We start from the raw sequence: 19,415 nt of genomic DNA, 5'->3' as shown, positions 1-19,415 counted from the left end.
ATACACTGTGTTAAGATGACATATTTTATTAGGAAGAAGAACAAAGAAGACAAAATTGTAGTTATCATATTACAATTCATATACTTATTTGTTAATAAAAATGAATCAGTGCATACATGGAAAGAGGACATAGATAAAGTAAGTCAATTTAAACTACACAAAGAGTAAAAATAAAAAGTAAAAGACCTCTTTGCAACGCTCCTTCTTTTTATGATTCCTTCCAGGAAAACAGATAAATACACCTCTAGTAACCATGCAGTTATTTCTTTTCCTTAATTCCAAAGAAGGCAATATTACTTAGCATGCTGAGTTTGTTTATTCGCCTCAATTATATTTGAGCTATCCGTATTAGCATATATCATCCTTTTGAAATGTTGCTCAGTATTGTAGCATAATTACGATGCTCTATAATTTATAAATGTTAATCAGTAGGGGGTGAGTTAAATCTTATTAAATTTCCATAATGCATTTCCATGTTCTTCTACCTATTGTGAGAATTTGATTAAATCGAGGTCAGGAACTGGCACCATATGCACCTTTACCTACCATCTACCTCTGTGGTCTTGCAAAGTGGCTGAAGGTAACACACTTTTCATTATCTGTTGATCAAATTATTAAATACCAATAAACAAAATAACTTTTTTTAAAAAAAGGACTTATTTGGGGCTGGCACTAGGGCATAGCAGATAAAGCTGCTGCCTGCCTTGCTGGCATCCCATATGGGTGCTGGTTTGAGTCCTGGCTGTTCCACTTCTGATCCAGCTCTCTGCTATGGCCTGGGAAAGCAGCAGAAGATGGGCCAAGTGCTTGGGACCCTGCGCCTGCGTGGGAGACCTGGAAGAAGCTCCTGGCTCCTGGCTTCGGATCTGCCAGGCTCCTGCCACTGCAACTATTTAGGGAGTGAACCAGTGAATGGAAGATCTCTCTCTCTCCCTCCCTCTCTCTCTCCCTCTTTCTCTCTCTCTGCCTCTCCCTCTCTATAAATCTGCCTTTTAAATACATACTTAAATTTTTTTTTTTAATTGTAAGTCTGGTTAGGCCAGACTGAAGCCAGGAGCTTCTGCAGGGTCTTCCATGTGAGTGCAGGGACCCAAGCATATAGGCCATCTTCTGCTACTTTTCTCAGATCATTAGCAGAATGCTGGATGGGAAGTGGAGCAGCCAGGATTTGAACAGGCGTCCATCTGGGGTGCCAATGTTGCAGGCAGCAACTTTTCCACTATACCATAATGCAGGACCTCAAAGCAACTTCTTAAACATCACTCCTATATGGAAGCTTTAAGGACTTAGAGAGTCAGGGCACATACTCTTCCTCTTTTAAAGTATAGTGCCCCACTGTTTCCATATTTAAAATAACCAATTGACCTACTTGAAAAAGAAAAAAAAAAAAAAAACAAGAAGGAATTCCGAGTGTCAACCCCAGGCATAACTCTAATTTCATACAGACCTCAAGTTAACTGCCCTAAGAAAAACACCTGGTAGGGGTAGGAGCAGTAGGAAAGAACCTTTTAATGAAAAACAGGATTCTTTAGTACCTACTTAACAAACCTCAGTCAAGAAAATGAGCACCTAGGTCGGCGCCGCGGCTCACTAGGCTAATCCTCCGCCTTGAGGTGCCGGCACACCGGGTTCTAGTCCCGGTTGGGGCGCCGGATTCTGTCCCGGTTGCCCCTCTTCCAGGCCAGCTCTCTGCTGTGGCCAGGGAGTGCAGTGGAGGATGGCCCAAGTGCTTGGGCCCTGCACCCCATGGGAGACCAGGAGAAGCACCTGGCTCCTGCCACTGGATCAGCGCGGTGCGCCGGCCGTAGCACGCCGGCCGCAGCGGCCATTGGAGGGTGAACCAACGGCAAAGGAAGACCTTTCTCTCTGTCTCTCTCTCTCACTGTCCACTCTGCCTGTCAAAAAAAGAAAGAAAGAAAACGAGCACCTATGAACCTCCAAAATGAACTCAAACTCAGACTAAGAAAGTAGATCTTGATTTCCTACACACTGTTCCTAAGTATATAATACCTGTGCTACAGTCTGAAAGAGTCCACACAACACAGGGAAATTAGTTAGCAGAAGTAAATACAATCCAGTTGTACAGTAGAAAGCTGTATGCTACTCTGTAGGTATAACAACAGAGTAGCATCAGGAGGCATCAGGTAGGACAAAAATCTCACTTTCAGCTGGTGAAGGATTAACAGGGGCAATGACTCAGGATCAACTTTTTTTTTTTTTAAGACATGTTTGTATACTTGAAAGTCAGAGTTATGGAGGGGGGGGAGGGGGAGGGAGAGAGAGGGGGAGGGAGAGGGGACTTCTGTCTGCTGGTTCACTCCCCAATTGTTTGCAATGGCCAGAGCTGGGCTGATCAGAAGCCAGGAGCCAGGAGCTTTTGGAGAGGGAGAGGGAGAAGGAGAGGGAGAGGGAGAGGGAGAGGGAGAGGGAGAGGGAGAGGGAGAGGGAGAGGGAGAGGGAGAGGGAGAGGGAGAGGGAGAGGGACAGAAAGAGGACTTCTGTCCACTGGTTCACTCCCCAATTGGCTGCAATGGCCGGAGCTGGGCTGATCAGAAGCCAGGAGCCAGGAGCTTCTTCCAGGTCTGCCATGCAGGTGCGGGGCCCAAGGACTTGGGCCATTGTCTACTGCTTTCCCAGGCCATAGCAGAGAGCTGGATCAGAAGTGAGCAGCCGGGTCTCAAACCTCGCCCATATGGGAGGCTGGCACTGCAGGCAGCAGCTTTACCCACTATGCCACAGCACCGGCCCCAGGATCAACTTTTTCTCACTCAAGGGCCAAGGTCCTGAGATTGTGATGATAGGAGGAATGCTCTCATGGAACCTGAATCAATTGCTAATCAATATAATATAAATTTAACTCAGGTCTTAGAAACAGAAATATTAAAAGTCTTTCATGCTACAAACATCTGTGGATAAATCAATCTAAAATTAGATAGACAGATAGATGGATAGATAGATAGATAGATAGATAGATAGATAGATAACTTGGTGTTCTGCCTAAGGAAGAGTTTATGTAAAAATAATGCATACAGTGGATGAAAGACCTCTCTGTGTCTCTCCCTCTCTTTGTCTGTAACTCTGCTTTTCAAATAAATAAATCTTTAAAAAATTTAATAAATACATTAAAATGGCTTTAAAATACTGCATATAGCCGGATATATCTGATTTTGGCTCTAGCAACAAATAAATAAACAGTGTATGGCTAAACTACCCCTGGAGAGGCTTGAGTAACAGTCCAGAAAACCATTTTGTTTTTTTTAAAAGGATAGGTGCCAATTCTTCCAGTAGCGTGAGCCTTTAAAGTTCTCTTCTATGGATTCCAATTTTCTATAAATCTTTCTAAAGGGTGAATTTGATGTTCTTCCCTCACGTGTCCAGTTGTAGGATAAACTCCAGTCTCTTTTATACACAAGGGAATCCAACATCATGACCTAGAGAGATACATCTCCATTTTCACTTACAGAACCGCTCAGGAGGAGGTGAGACTTTTCATACCTTCCCAGCTTAGCTTATGCCAGTCCTTCTGGGTGCATCAGCTTCCCTCTTTCCCATGTAACATTTTCACAGAATCTTTCTTGACCACCCCCCCCAGCCCCAGATTCTCATGGAGAAGAACTTATCATTAATTTATCTTTTAAACATTCATTCAATACATTCACTCACCCTTGCCTGAAATTCATTCCAAATTAATTTGAAACATGGTGTTATGTATCAGGTCTTCTGCTATTCACGAATGACTTAGCTGTGAAGAAAATGGACAGCCCCAGGCCTTAAAGATGTTCTTTCTGATACCACATGAGACATTAAGTAATCTTTGTAAAGTCTTAAGTTAGTTCTAATTTCTGCTTTATGTGTCCACAATACACACTGCTAACTTGCCATCTGGGAAACATCTCAGCTCATGTATTTGTGTATGTCTTTTGCTACTAATTCAAAAAAAAGCATTTTCAGGGTAGCACCTCTGTGTCACTTATCTTTGCATAATGTAGTTCTTAGAACATAGTAGATTACACATACACGCAAGCATTCACACACACACGTAATTTCAGTACGCTCATTTATTTTCTTTTTGCAAGGGCAGAAGACATTCTACCCTGAAAACTGTCCTGTAGCTTGACTGTAGCAGAGAGCTTTCCCACTAAACAAGCCAAGACGTCACTGAACTCAGCTGGATAGTAGATACATCTGTCATGTGTTCAAAATACCTCTGAGGCTGGCGCCGCGGCTCACTAGGCTAATCCTCCACCTGCGGCGCCGGCACAGCAGGTTCTAGTCCCAGTCAGGGTGCCGGATTCTGTCCCGGTTGCCCCTCTTCCAGGCTAGCTCTCTGCTGTGGCCCAGGAGTGCAGTGGAGGATGGCCCAAGTGCTTGGGCTCTGCACCCCATGGGAGACCAGGAGAAGCACCTGGCTCCTGGCTTTGGATCAGTGCGGTGCACCGGCCACAGCGCGCCGGCCGCGGCGGCCATTGGAGAGTGAACTAACAGCAAAGGAAGACCTTTCTCTCTGTCTGTCTCTCTCACTATCCACTCTGCCTGTCAAAAAAATAAAAATTAAAAAAAAATAAAACTTTGCATAGTAGGAGTCTCTAAATTTACTAATAATGCATTTAATGTTTAATAAGTGTATCAAGAAGACTTTCTTGTCTAAGGTAGGCACTGGAAAACTCTTCCATGTTTTCTGAAGATCACTGCAAATTTGGTTAGTGATGTGTTGGACATATTGTAGATAGCTGTCATTTGGCCGTATGTTCATTTTTTTCTGAACATTTAGTCATAACCAAAGAAGTAAATATTTTGTATTGACCACAGCCTGTGTTTCTAAGTCTTAAGATAATTGGATATGAAACATGTGGATGCTGTGAAACTTAAAAAATCTAGGAATTTTCAAAACCTTGCCTTAAAGTGTTGTTTGATATAATTATCATAAACAGAAGACAGTTGAGGGTATGACGTACTTTTTGATCTTTTGCTAATAATAGATTTTTTTGTTCATGTTTTAGTTTCACCGTTTATGCACTACTAAAACATGGACCAGAAATTTAAAATTTCTAGTACTCATTTATAAATCTAGGCTGACCTCTAAGTCTGAGGATTATATAACTTTACATGGAGCACTTAACCCCAAGCCTACCATATAGTAACGTGTGGTAAATATTTGTTGAAGAAATGAAAAAGCAATAACAATTTGACCATTATTTTAAGATAGGCAGGGAAATAGCTTTTATGAACCATGGAAGCACACAAATGTAGAACATTATTAATATTATTGGGCCTCATAGAACAGTATTGCTTTTAGGGCCATTTTCCTAGAGCCACGAATCTCACTTTATTCTCACCACAGGGATAGTACAGTCAATTGAAAATAGACCTAATACACTGCAGGCATCACAGAGATGCATTTCAGAAGTGATGAGCATTCAGAGGTTCTATTTTAGACTATAAACCTTAAAGTGGCAAGAAGGGGACTTTCTTTTTATATAGATCATGATCCCTTTTACCCGGGCTGATTTTGTGGAGGGACCTAAATATGCTCTATTACTACAAAACACTTCGCTTTGTTTCTCTCATGTAGGTGAAGCAGAGCCCATGACGCACTGTCAGTTTTTCTAGGTAACAAAAGGCAAAGAACAGTAGAACCATTCTTTAATTTTATGCAAGGTGGGGGCAGGATACTCTCAAAGAACGTCATAAATAAGAGTGCCAATTGTTAAATCAACAACAGGAGTCACTGGGTACATGCTCCCCACATAGGATCTCTGTCCTTAATGTGTTCTACTATGAAACTTAAAAACAACACTACTAGTCGAACAATACCCTATACCTTGTGCGGTTGTGTGAGTGCAGCCTGTTGAAATCCTTGCTTAGTATATACTAAGTTGATCTTCAGTATATGAAGGTAATTGAAAATGAAACTCAATGAAGGGCAGGATGGGAGAGGGAGTGGGAGAGGGGAGGGCCGCGGGAGGGAGGGAGGTTGGGGGGGGAAGCCACAACAATACAAAAGTTGCACTTTATAAATTCACATTTATCAAATAAAAAAATTATATAACAAACAAAAAAAGAAAAAGAAAAAACAACTTAATACTTTACCCTTTTAGTATTTTTTATGTTCTACTTAAAACTATTGGTTGAACTCTGCAATTAATACACAATTACTCTTAGGTGTTTAATTAATGCTATATAACTAGTACTCAAATAGTATTTTACACTTTGTGTTTCTGTGTGGGTGCAAACTGTTGAAATCTTTACTTAATATATGCTAAATTGATCTTCTGTATACAAAGATAATTGAAAATTAATCTTGATGTGAATGGGAGGGGAGAGGGAATGGGAGAGGGGAGTGTTGTGGGTGGGAGGGAAATTATGGGGGGGGAATCTATTGTAATCCATAAGCCGTACTTTGGAAATATATGTTCATTAAATAAAATAAAATATAAATTAAAAAAAGAAAGCTTGCTAACAATCAACCTGTCTTCCTTTCTGTGAGCATGAATCGAGATAATCCTCCTACGAGTGTTTGGGGACTGTCCCTGCTGAGGCATTTGGGACATCATCTGGCAAGCTTATTTGGCTAATACCTGATGCTCTCAGAGGAGCAAAGAGGAGGGCTTCCAAAGGTGGCTCAAGTCCAGGCTCAACCTCCTGATCGGGCATGGGAAAGAACACCCCCAGCATGCACACACCTTTTGTTCCAGATATGACAACAGATATGTCAGAAAGTGCTCCTGCTTTGTATATATAAAAACAATAAGAAAGTAAAATATAATATAAGATTTCATAAGAATTATAATTTCAAAAGAACATATTAAAATTTTAAGACAAATTACAAAGCTATTGATTTTGAAATGAAGTTTCTTGTATTTTGTCATTGCGTTAGATACTTTAATGCATTCATATTTATTCTGCCTCAAAATGACCTGTTGTTTTAGTTGAAACCCATCTTGAGATGGAGAAACTAAAGATCAGAACATTGGGGCCGGCGCTGCAGTGCAACAGGTTAACTCCCTGGCATGAAGCACCGGCATCCCATATGGATCCAGCTCTCTGCTATTGCCTGGAAAAGCAGTAGAAGATGGTCCAAGTCCTTGGGCTCCTATACCCGCGTGAGAGACCAGGAGGAAGCTCCTCGTTCCGGATTGGTGCAGCTCTGGCCATTGCGGCCAATTGGGGAGTAAACCAGCAGATGGAAGACCTCTCTCTCTCTCTCTCTGCCTCTCCTCTGTCTGTGTAACTCTGACTTTTGAACAAATAAATAAATCTTAAAAAAAAAGATCTGAACATTTAGGTAAATTGAATAAGTACACACAGCCAGAATTGAATCCTAGGCTATTGACAGTTCACAGTTCATTCCCTAATGCTTCCAGTATCCTATTACAACCCCTTCCTTGCTTGAATGATGATAGTCTTTTCCCAACACAGTAACAGAAGAACATTTGTTCAATCAACAATTATATATGGAGCATTTACTATTTGCCAGGCATTATTCTTTTGTTTAAAGACTACTTTGTCATAGATATTATGTTGTAGTAAAGAGAGACTTCCAACAACAGGTAAATATAACATAGTACTTCAATTGTGACAGATGCTGAAAAAAGTAGACAAGGTAAACCAAGGGGCAGAGAGTGAAATGGGAGGGGCCAATAGTTTTGGTCTAGGAATCGAGAAAGGTTTCAGAAAGAACATGACTCATAGATGGAGCAAGCTTTAGAGGATGCAGGAAGGGAGATGAATGGATAATAACACACCTGTCCTGATGCCGGGGTATGCTTGGCTCTTCGGAAGGACCATGAAGTGTGGGACCTGAATGAGGAAGTGGGTTGGCGGTGACAGAGCAAATCAAAAAGCTTCTAGGGTTTTGATTTTTGTTTTTGATTTTCTCAATCTCTTCTGTGTCAGAGTGAAAGGATCCTTGTGAGAGGCTCAGAGTTCCCAGGGAGTTGCAACTGAAGAGGTGAGAAGCAGGTTACAAGATCAAGCTGTTCCTAATGAAGTAGAGAGGCTTCCACTGCCAAACCTACAGATATGGATTTTGTTTGTAAAGATAGAAAATCCCTCTGTGTGTTCATATTTAGATGAAGATGCTGAAGAAGAGAGTACATTCCTGATGCATATCCCTAATGCTGTAACAGTCAGAGCTGATCCAGGATGAAGCCTGGAGCCCAGAACTCCAAGTACTCGAGACATAATCACTGTCTTCCCAGAATGCACATAAGGAGGAAGCTGGATCAGAAGCAGAGGAGCTGGGACACTGAACCAGGCACTTTGATATGGGGTGCGAGTGTCCCAAGCTGTGGCTGGCTGCTGCACCACTGTATTTTAAAGCAATACACAGAATATGTGATATTAAGGGAACAGCATTGTGGTCTAGGGGGTTTAGGTACCACCTGCTCTGCCGGTATCCCATATGAGTGCCAGTTCATGTCCCACATGTGCCATTTCCTATCCAGCTCCCTAATTATGGCTGAGAAAAGCATCAGAGGGTGGCCCAGGTACCTGGGGTCCCTGCTACCTATGTGGGACACTTGGGTGAAGCTCTGGCTCCTGGCTTCAGCTTAGCTTCCTGGAGAATGAACTAGTGGATGGGAGATTCTCTCTCTTCTTTATCTCTCTCTCTCTCTCTCTCTCTCTGTAACTCTTACAAATAAATAAAAATTTCTTTCTAAAAAGATGACATTTTAAATTAAAAGCCATCACACTTCTATGTTGTACTTTCCAAAATCTAAAGTGATTCTAACAATATGCATAAACTTTAAGGAAAACACAGAATAGAAACCACTGGGTTGCTGTTAACAATGAATTATAACAGAATAACACAGCACTAGAACAATACTGAATGGCATATAGTTCATAGAACACAGGCACATAAAGGAAGGTCACTTAATAGCATATTTGAGAACCATCCTGTAGATTCATCCAGGCCAGCCTGTCCATGTGCACTGGCTGGTGGCTGTGAGAGACCTCACATCAGCAACTGAGAAACACTTCAGCAGCTGGCTCCTTCCTTCAGGGACTGAGAAGGATATTTAGACATAAAGGCCAACAAAGAATTGGCTTCATCTTGAATTGTGGCTCAATGCCTCTGCATTCTCAGAATATGAAGGGAAAACCACATCCCACCATGTGGATTCACCATGTTTTGTTTAAAACACAAGACTAGAAAAGTCTAGATTTATTTCCTTTACTGGACTTCACAGAATGATTTGTATGAGTACTTCCACAGAAAAATAATTTTAAGTGAGTAACTGATACTTCACTTCCCTCACATTATGACACTCACCCAAGACTTAACATAGAAGGTCCTAGCTCTTGGTTCAGAGTCATTTTCATCTTTGCTGTAATAATGAGCCTGTAGCTGCCAAAGGCAAAAGCTTTGTGTGCCGAAATTGCAACTCTACCCTGAGTCACAAAGTCATAACTAGTGAGCACAAAGAAAGATCCTGGAATTTGGGAGTTAAAATCTCCTAGTGGGAGTTACATATGAACAAATATGCATCAGCTTATTTATTTGAACAATGTGCATCTTGTACAACATTGTGCCTTAGATCAAAGAGGCCAGGAACTCCTCAGTATCAACTATTCTATTGAACAGGATTGAAAATATAAAAGGAGAGTTTAATTTATTGTTCTGAAGGGTCCTTTCCATTTATCTCTGCAAAATGGGCTTTCCCACGGCTGTGGCATGTAATAACTTCTCTGAATTGACAAATGTATTTACCCTGTGCTACCTTGTTATTCCGTGTGTTGTGCAATATGACCTCTAGTATCCTTGAATTCTTTCTGGGTACTATATCAGATGAGTGTGAATGTTGCAGACTACAACAGAGTACTTAATCAACTCAAAATTCTAGTTTAATATTTTATTCCATTTGGGAAAGGAAAAAAATGAGAAAAGTATACAAACCTATTATTAGGAAGAAATATTCTTTCTTCCTGGCTAACCAATTCATTTGGGCTCCTGACGAACCATTAACTGCAAAGTTGTTTTTTTTATTTATGACCCTCCAGTAAAGTTACTTTCCTGAAATAATAAGCTTATCTTTGCAAATTCTTTTTTTTTTTTTTTGACAGGAAGAGATATAGATAGAGAAATAGACAGAGAGAAAGGTCTTCCTTCTGTTGGTTCACTCCCCAAATGGCTGCCACGGCCAGCGCTGCACTGATGCGAAGCCAGGAGCCAGGTGCTTCTTCCTGGTCTCCCATTCGGGTGCAGGAGCCCAAGCACCTGGGCCATCCTCCACTGCCTTCCCTGGCCACAGCAGAGAGCTGGACTGGAAGAGGAGCAACCGGGACTAGAGCTCACATGGGATGCCAGCACTGCAGGCAGAGGATTAACCAAGTGAGCCATGGCGCTGACCCCTTTATAAATTCTATCAACTGTTTACTTAGAGGACATTTATGAACATCTAAACTAAGTTCTATATGTTCTTGCAATGAGGCTCTAAAAGATTATATTGATTAATCACATTACTGAATTATATTCATAATAAACTCTCATCAACAGGTACAATCCTAGACTAACCTTGTCATATTACTTGAAAGGCCAAAAGATTTGCATAGGAATGGCAGTCACTTAACTATCCAAGAGGCATCTGAGACATAACAGGTGCACAGTGTAGCTCCTGGTATCCTACAATAGCTAGTTTTTTCCCACATCAGCTGCTCAAGGCCTAAATCTAGGAATCCTTTCATCTCTATATTCATACCTACCTTTTGACTCTACCTTCAAAATACATTCCCAACGGTCTACTTCTGTCCATTCCTCCACTCCCCTAATTTCTTCAAAATTACCAACATCTCTTTCTGGAATTTTGCAACAGTTCCTTTTATATGTTTTGCACACACAAATCAGAGTGATCTCCAAAGCAAAAATAAGGTTATATCCCTTTCCTGCTGGTAAATATGCAATAATCTATGCTAAACATCACATTTTTTCATACACAAAAGTATCCCTACTTATTTCGGAGCCTCATTTCTAACAGCTCTGTGTCTTGCACGCTTGCACACTTTAATGACCCTTCAATTAGTAAGGTAGTTCTTCGGTAGGGACATTTTTACATTTTTTAAGGTCAACAAATTTCATGTATTTCATATTTACAGACTTAGGGAAGTGATAATTCCCACCCATGCTCTCACCCCTCTCCTCCTTCCTTTCTTATTGTTTCTTTTAATTTTTATAATGATCTATTTTCAGTTTATTTTTGACTCATAAGATTAACCCTATACTAAGTAAAGAGTTCAGTAAACACTAAGAAAAAAACACGGTTCCTCAACTGTAGAGACAAGGGCTGTAAACAGTCATTGAATCTCAAAAATGTTGATTTCACTCATATACATTAGGCGTTTTTTTTTTTGTACTCTATTAGATACCACATATCAGGGAAAACAAATGGTATTTGTATCTTTGGGACAGGCTATTTTACTAAGTATAATGGTTTTCAGTTGCATCCGTCTTGTGAAAGACAGGATTTCATTCTTTTTTTTCTTTTATGGCTGAGTAGTATTCCATAGTGTATACACACTGCATTTTCTTTATCTAGTCATCAGTTGATGAACATCTAAGTTGATTCCATATCCTAGCTATTGTGAATTGAGCTGCAATAAACATGGGGGTACAGATAACCTTTTCTTATGCTGACTTCATTTCATTTTGATAAATTCCCAGAGTGGGATTGGGCCTTTGTACATGGAAGTCCCCTGCCAGGATGGTTCACACTCTCCAGTAAATACCTTTATGTCAATCAAAGGTCAGCTGAAATCTCGCTTCTTCAGAGAAAGCACCCTAACCTTCTAAAAGAGAATTCTCAACCAATCAGCCTTAGTCAAAGCCTCCCGTTTTTATTTATTGATAAGAATTACCATCTGAAATTACATGTAATTAATTCTTTTATGATTTATTTATTTAGTTGAAAGGCAGAGTGACAGAGTCAGGAACTCTAGCCACTCATGGGAGGCAGGGGGTTCAAAGACTTTACCATCTCCCACTGCTTTCTCAGGCCCATTAGGAATGAGCTGGAAGCAGAGCATGCAGGACTCAAACAAGCATTCTGATATGGGATGCCAGCGTAACCTGCTACACCACAGTTCTAGCCCCCATGCAGTTCAGTTATACCTTGTTGTTTATTGCCTGTTTCTCTCTTTACTAATCCCAGAGAGCAAAAACTCCACCTATCTTATCTACTTCTTATCTCCAGCCAATAACATAGTAGACACAATAAATACATGTGGCACAAATGATTAACAATTGTATATACTTGTATCAGCCATAAATGAAAACATCAATATTTTATTAGTTACCACTTTAATATAAAAATGAGAAATCTCAATATTGTTAATTAAAAACTCATATATATAGGCATTTAATCTGTTTTAACCAACTGATGAAATAAAAATGTGCTGTAACATGGCAGTATTTTATTTGATTTAATCACTAGAACCATCTGAGGTTCCTATTTTACAATCAAAGAAATGGAGATTCTGAGAGCACTGAAAGTTTGTCCAAGGTCAAAGAGTGAGTGGCAGATTCTTAACTATAAACTTATGCAGCCTGTAAAATAACCATAGGGTGATGGCATTTCATGAGCTGTTCTAGCTGTGAGTAGGCATCCTGCTGACCATTTTACATGTGATAGGCAAGACCGTGGTCCCAGTCTGCCCTTGTATTTCCTATCTTCCTTGGCCTATAAGCTAACAAATGTGCCCAGCATCACTTCTGAGTCAGAATGCAGGGATGACTCAGGGGATCAACACCTTCATTTGCAATCCCCTGCTATGCTGGCCAGAGAAGTCCTGAGCTCTTCTCTGGTGCAGTCTCACCACCCACAGAGAAGAGCTCCCAACCATGGAATTTTGTAATATGAACAACAAAAAATAACATTTTTTAAGTATAAGCCAATGAGATGTGAGGATCACACAAGGTACAACTTATTCAGACCAATTCAGATATGATAATTCTTTTTGAAAAATTTGTATGCATTTGTTTTTTGAAAGGCAGAGAGAGAGACAACCAGAAGCAAAGAGAGATCTCCCACGTCTGGTTCCTTCTCCAGCTGTCCACCACAGTCAGGGGTAGTCCTGAAGCCAGGATCTGGGTGCTCAATCAGGTTTCCCAGGTGGGTGGCAGGGATCCAGAACCTGAGCCACCATCTGCTGCCTCTCAGGGAGGAAAATTGGAAGCAGCAGCAGAGCTGGGACTTGAGTCCAGGCATTCTCATCTGGGATGCAGACATCCTAAGAGGCATCGTAACAGTTGTGCCAAATGCCCGCCCTTGGACACAGTATTCTGTGTAATTGCTAACACGATCCGGTAAGACACATTATTAACTCAATTTTCCCAATTACACAAGTCAGTCTTTATGATTTTACATAACTTACCCCAAATCATGTAATTACTAAATGGATAGCAACGTTGGGCAATCTGAACCCAAAATCTGAATGGTCCACGAACAATTGTATTCAAGTCAGTGGGACCCATTTCTCTGGAGGAACTACTTTTGAACTGTTAAACAGTTATATTAATCATAGTACTTTACGTAACATAATTTCCTAGGGAAGTTTTGGGTTAATGGAAAACTAAAAGCCTTATTATCTTACTAAGAAAAATGACCAAGTTACACTTTAGTTAATGACAATAGTTCTGTACTCTCTGTTCTATCACAAAGCTTATACGCAGCAGTCTCATCACTGATTTTGAGATTTTTATTGACCGGCCTAGTCATAATTGCTTTATAATTTATAACTCCCCCAATGCTCTCCATTTCATCAGAAATGATGGATTTTGCAGGTTCCCATGGGAACCTATTATTGACCAAAAAAAAAAAAAAATGCAAAGAGGCTTCTCAGCCTACCTAGTAAAAATGACCACTTATTTTACAATTAAAATATTATTCGTATAACCGAAGACTCTGTAGCACATCTATTTGTATTCTTTCAGGAACAGACAGTTGAACATCAAAGATTAAGATGTAAAGCTGTATATTTTTAATTCAAACCAAAGGAAGAACACAGCCAAGTCAATAAAGATAAATAAGGACCTTGTCTTTTCTGAGAACAGACCAACTAAAAGTCATTTTTACATTTATATTCCGAAATGCACAAGAATTATAGCAGACGTAATTATTTCTCTATTAATGAAAGAAGGAAACCATAGTTAATATCCATGGTTTTGATAAATACTTTGTATGTTATAGCAAAAGATTTTGGTCATAGATTATAAACAATGAAATATACATCTGTGACTATTGGAGCAGGCCAATGTAAGTTAAATATATTTCTCTGAATACCATTTAAATTGTTTCAGGGTTTTATCACTTTCATTTTTGAGGAACATATAATTATAAATATTATCAGGTACAGTACATGTTTATAATACATGTTTACAATGTGTACTGATCAAATCAGAGTAATTAGCATTTCCATCTCCTTATCATTTATGTTTGCAGCCCTTGAGATTCTCTCTTCTATTTCTTTGTAAAATATATAGCAGGTTATTGTGAACTATAGTCCCACAGGGCTTATCTGTATGGTCCTGTATCTCTAAATTTTAAATTAAATTTAATATTACTACCCAGTAAAGAAATGCAGTTAAATTCTTCAAGAACTAAGTTCAAGGACAATTTGTTCTTCTGCAAAAAGGCAATGTCTTTTCATTTGAATGTATTTAAGTGAAAACATGCTGAAAAAGACGGAAAAAGCTTTTGAGCTGATAGAAGTTCACAATACCCTCATTGTGCAAATAATAGAATTCAATGCACTATAGTAAAATGGTTGAATATAAACCTATCAAGCAATCTGAGTGCCTAGCACCACCAAAGATGCTTGGTTCAAGAGGCAACAAGAAACAGCAGGGCAGGAAACAACCGAAAAAAATAGAGTGAAAAATGCATATCAACTTTCTGTGGCTGCTGTAACAGATGCCCCAAAATTGAATGGCTTGAAACAATGCAGTTATTCTCTCACGGTTCTATGTCAGAATTGTAGACTCTAGCAGTCCATAGTGTTGGGATCCTTCCTAGGGCCTCAGAGAGCATCTGATGGGCTGTTCTGAAAATTTCTAAAGTCGTAAGTTTCTGAAATCTATGTTCCTTGGTTTTTCACCCCTGCCTCATACCACTGCTCCCTCTTGCTTTGGCCTTCACATCTCCTAATACTACCTGTAGTCGTCCTGTCTTCCTTTTATAAGGGTCTCTACTAGAACACTAGGCTCATCTGAAAAAAATCCTTAACTTACTCACATCTGCAGTGTTAGGCAACACAATCTCACATGGAGATCAGAACATGAACATTTCTCGGTGCAGTCCTAAAGGCTATCACTTGGGGAAAAGAACGAAGGAAAAAAGGAAGACTTGTGATTACTGATTTAATAGTAACAGCAATTATTATTATTCATTTGTTCAGAGAATATCTTTTTTTTTTTTTTTTTTTTGACAGGCAGAGTGGACAGTGAGAGAGAGAGACAGAGAGAAAGGTCTTCCTTTTTGCCGTTGGTTCACCCTCCAATGACCGCCGCGGCCGGCCTGCGCTGATCCGATGGCAGGAGCCAGGTACATCCTGGTCTCCCATGGGGTGCAGGGCCCAAGCACTTGGGCCATCCTCCACTGCACTCCCGGGCCATAGCAGTGAGCTGGCCTGGAAGAGGGGCAACCGGGACAGAATCCGGTGCCCTGACTGGGACTAGAACCCCGTGTGCCAGCGCCGCAAGGTAGAGGATTAGCCTAGTGAGCCGTGGCGCCGGCCTCAGAGAATATCTTTTGAGTCATTAATTTATTTCAAAGAAGGATTGCACATGATAGACACATTCTAAAGAGGTGAATGAGATGCACTGGCCAGGTGTTCAAATGCTCATGGTCTGCCTATATCTAGATATTCAGAGTTAATATAAGAAATAGATTACATTGTGAACAGAACTTCAATGACGAGTTTTAAAGTACTTTTGTTATTCAATTCCTGCAAAATGCAAGAAAAAATTCTTCAAAAATAAATTTGGTTCTAGGATGAAATTAATAAAGTTAACATGGATACTGCACAGAAAAAAGCAGATCAAAACCATGTATTTTTAAGAAGTTGTGAGTGAGGATGGTTCTTTTCCTGTGACAAGTTGTTAACTACCGGAAAGAATGGATTGAAGGTAAAAGATAACTGAAGGTGCCGGCACCACGGCTCAATAGACTAATCCTCCACCTTGTGGCGCCGGCACACCGGGTTCTAGTCCCGGTCAGGGCGCCGGATTCTGTCCCGGTTGCCCCTCTTCCAGTCCAGCCCTCTGCTGTGGCCCGGGAGTGCAGTGGAGGATGGCCCAAGTGCTTGGGCCCTGCACCCCATGGGAGACCAGGAGAAGCACCTGGCTCCTGCCATCGGATCAGCGTGGTGCGCTGGCCACAGTGCGCTGGCCACGGCGGCCATTGGAGGGTGAACCAACGGCGAAGGAAGACCTTTCTCTCTGTCTCTCTCTCTCACTGTCCACTCTGTCTGTCAAAAAAAAAAAAAAAAAAAAGATAACTGAAGGCCTAGGAACACTCATTTAACAGCATTTTCTCCTTGTGGAGATCTTCATTCTATTGCCATAGCTGGCAAAAACAAGAAACAAAGATGCTGGTGGGTAGATGAAAAAGGCAAGTAGTGACTAAGATCTTCTCTTTTTATGCCAAAGGGAAAATTAGATGTAGAGTTCAGATTGTGTCTATTCTCCCTAACAAGAAAATGGAAACACTTATGGAAGTAGAACAAATTCTGCCGCAGGACAATTTCAGGAATTATTATAATTTTGGAATTCATTTATTTTGATAGATTACTCCAATTATAGAAACCATCATTTCCTGATGAACTTTTCAAATCATGGGACAGTCTCCAAAGATTTCTATATAGAAACGCATTATATAGGGGATTTCAACTGAATGGAGCTGAAGAAAGGGAGTTTTTAATTAATGACACTACTAATTATTGTTGCGACTTCATTCTGCAAATTGCTGTTGATCTGTTAATTCATATCAAATAACATCTGGTACACGATAGGCATATTCTAAAAATGTGAGCCTAAATTAGCTACACTGACCACGTGTTCAAATGCTTATGGCCTGTCTAAATTGGATCTCTGCAGTTAAGAGTGCAAAATAGATCACTTTCTGAACAAAACTTCAGCATCACGTTTTAAAGGACTTTGATTATTTGGTTTATTTCATTATTATTTCTGAAATAATAAAGACCACAGGGGAGAGACATAGTCTGTAAAACTTGTACAGTTCTGAAATTGCAAGTTATCAAATTGAGAAGGATCAAACAAATAGTGAATGTAATGGTTGGCAAAAATATTTGTGAAGCATACAAAAAAACAACGGTTAATTTTGGTGGAAACACAGACAGCACTGACAAATCTATTGACTTGTAAAAATGAACAACCCAAGAGAAAAATGATCAAAGGACTGAAACCATAGTTACTGGAATGAAAGATTATAAACGAGCATTAAATACATGAAAAATGCTCAAAGTCTTCCATTTAGAGGAAGATCATAGAATAAAGAAAATATTTTGCAACTCTTATTAGATTGTTAGAGACCATAAAATACATTCTTCCCCAGTATTTTAAGACAGCTAGAAAAAATAGGAGTTTCCACAGTTTGGGTTGAAGCAAATATTTATAAAATGTTTTTCTTAGAGGCATCACAGCAAACCTGAAGGTAATATGAATATTCACTTATAGAGCCACGTTTATAAGCACAGTGCATTCATTAACATGCAGTACTATGCAGCTAACAATTAAAATATGTCTGTCTTTGGCTAGCAGTTCCCGAAGTGTGGTCTGACAACATCTGAGCATCTCAGAGATCTTTACATGGGATTCACAAGACTGAAATTATTTCATAACTAAAAACATTGGCTTCCTTGCACTCTTTTCCTTAACCCTTACCATCCACAGATAGAATGGAATTCTTTTAGAGGTCACATAATATGTTATGTGGCAAATAAATAGATAAAAAAAATTAGCTGTCTTCTTTAAAAGCCAAATATAATGGAGATTTACAAAAATGTCAAAGATTTCACTTGTCATAAATTTTTTGTTTGGAAAAGAGTTGTTTTTAGAAAATGATATTCCAATTAATATTTGAAGATTTTATCATCTTTTAAATTAATTCATAGTTTTTAAAATTTTTCTTTCAGATACACAAATTTCATGCATTTCATATATTCAGATTTAAGAACACAGTGATTCGTGCCACCCTACTACCTTCCTTCCCAACTGTGCTCCCTTCTTCTTCCTTCTCTCTGTCCTATTTCCACTCTTAATTTTTACAAACATCTATTTTCAGCTCACTTCATACTCATAAGATTAACCCTACAGTAGGTCACCAGTAGAGACAAGGGCCGTAAAGAATCATCGAATCTCAAAATGTCAGTTTCACTCCTATACGTTACGTTACATGTTAGATACTTAATACTTTCTTTCTTTCTTTCTTTTTTTTTTTTTTTTTTTTGCAGGCAGAGTTAGACAGTGAGAGAGACACACACACACAGAGAAAGGTCTTCCTTCCGTTGGTTCACCTCCCAGATGGCCACTACGGCCGGCGTGCTGTGCCAATCCGAAGCCAGGAGCCAGGTGCTTCCTCCTGGTCTCCCATGCGGGTGCAGAGCCCAAGCACTTGGGCCATCCTCCACTGCCTTCCTGGGCCACAGCAGAGAGCTGGACTGGAAGAGGAGCAACCTGGACAGAACTGGCACCCCAACCAGGACTAGAACCCAGGGTTCCAGCGCCGCAGGCGGAGGATTAGCCTAGTGAGCCGCAGCACTGGCCCTAGATACTTTATACTTTTAAAATGATTAATTTCAATTTCTAATATGGCAAATGTTGGCACAATAATAAAGATACATGAACATGTCTTTGGATTTTAAGAATGTGAACGGTGGTGTTTAGCATAGACCAAGAGCATTTGAACACCTGGCCAGTGCATCTAATTTACATTCACCTCCTCAGAATGTGCCTACCATGTGCAAACCTTCTTTGAAATAAATCAATGACTCAATAGATATTCTCTGAACAAAAGAGTAATAATAATCGCTGTTATTATTGAGACTCCTGCAACCACATCAGACTGCCTGGGCTCAGTGCCTGCTCTAACTCCTGATAGTTTCTTGGTAGTCCAGAGCCTGAGAGGCAGCAGTGTTGACTCAGATAATTGGATTCCAGGATTGAGTTACTAGGCCTGGGCTGTTGGACATTTGGGGAGTGAAGCAATGGATGTGATCTCTCTCTCTCCCTCTGCCTATCAGCCTCTCAAAAATAAACAAAAAACCAACACAAAACGGTCCTGAGAAGTTCTAAAACTCTTATCTTGGCAAAGATCTCAATAGAGATCTTCGATCTAATCCTCTTTCCTTTGGAGCCCTATACTATAAATGCACGTACAGAGAAAGAAGGCAAAGGGTAA

At 40.1% G+C, this 19,415-nt stretch overlaps 1 protein-coding gene across 19 annotated transcripts in view; it reads right to left on the bottom strand.

Moving 5' to 3' along the window:
* The window catches only part of RBMS3 (RNA binding motif single stranded interacting protein 3), a 1,620,164-nt gene that overhangs the window by 161,965 nt on the left and 1,438,784 nt on the right, over positions 1–19,415 (bottom strand). The gene's annotated exons all lie outside the window — the stretch shown is intronic.

Source organism: Oryctolagus cuniculus, chromosome 4 (assembly GCF_051225735.1).
Source record: "Oryctolagus cuniculus isolate XC-2025 breed Fujian yellow rabbit chromosome 4, ASM5122573v1, whole genome shotgun sequence".
Taxonomy (NCBI): Eukaryota; Metazoa; Chordata; class Mammalia; order Lagomorpha; family Leporidae; genus Oryctolagus; species Oryctolagus cuniculus.
Note: the sequence above shows the minus strand (reverse complement) of the source record. Positions and strands in the feature narration are given on the sequence as shown.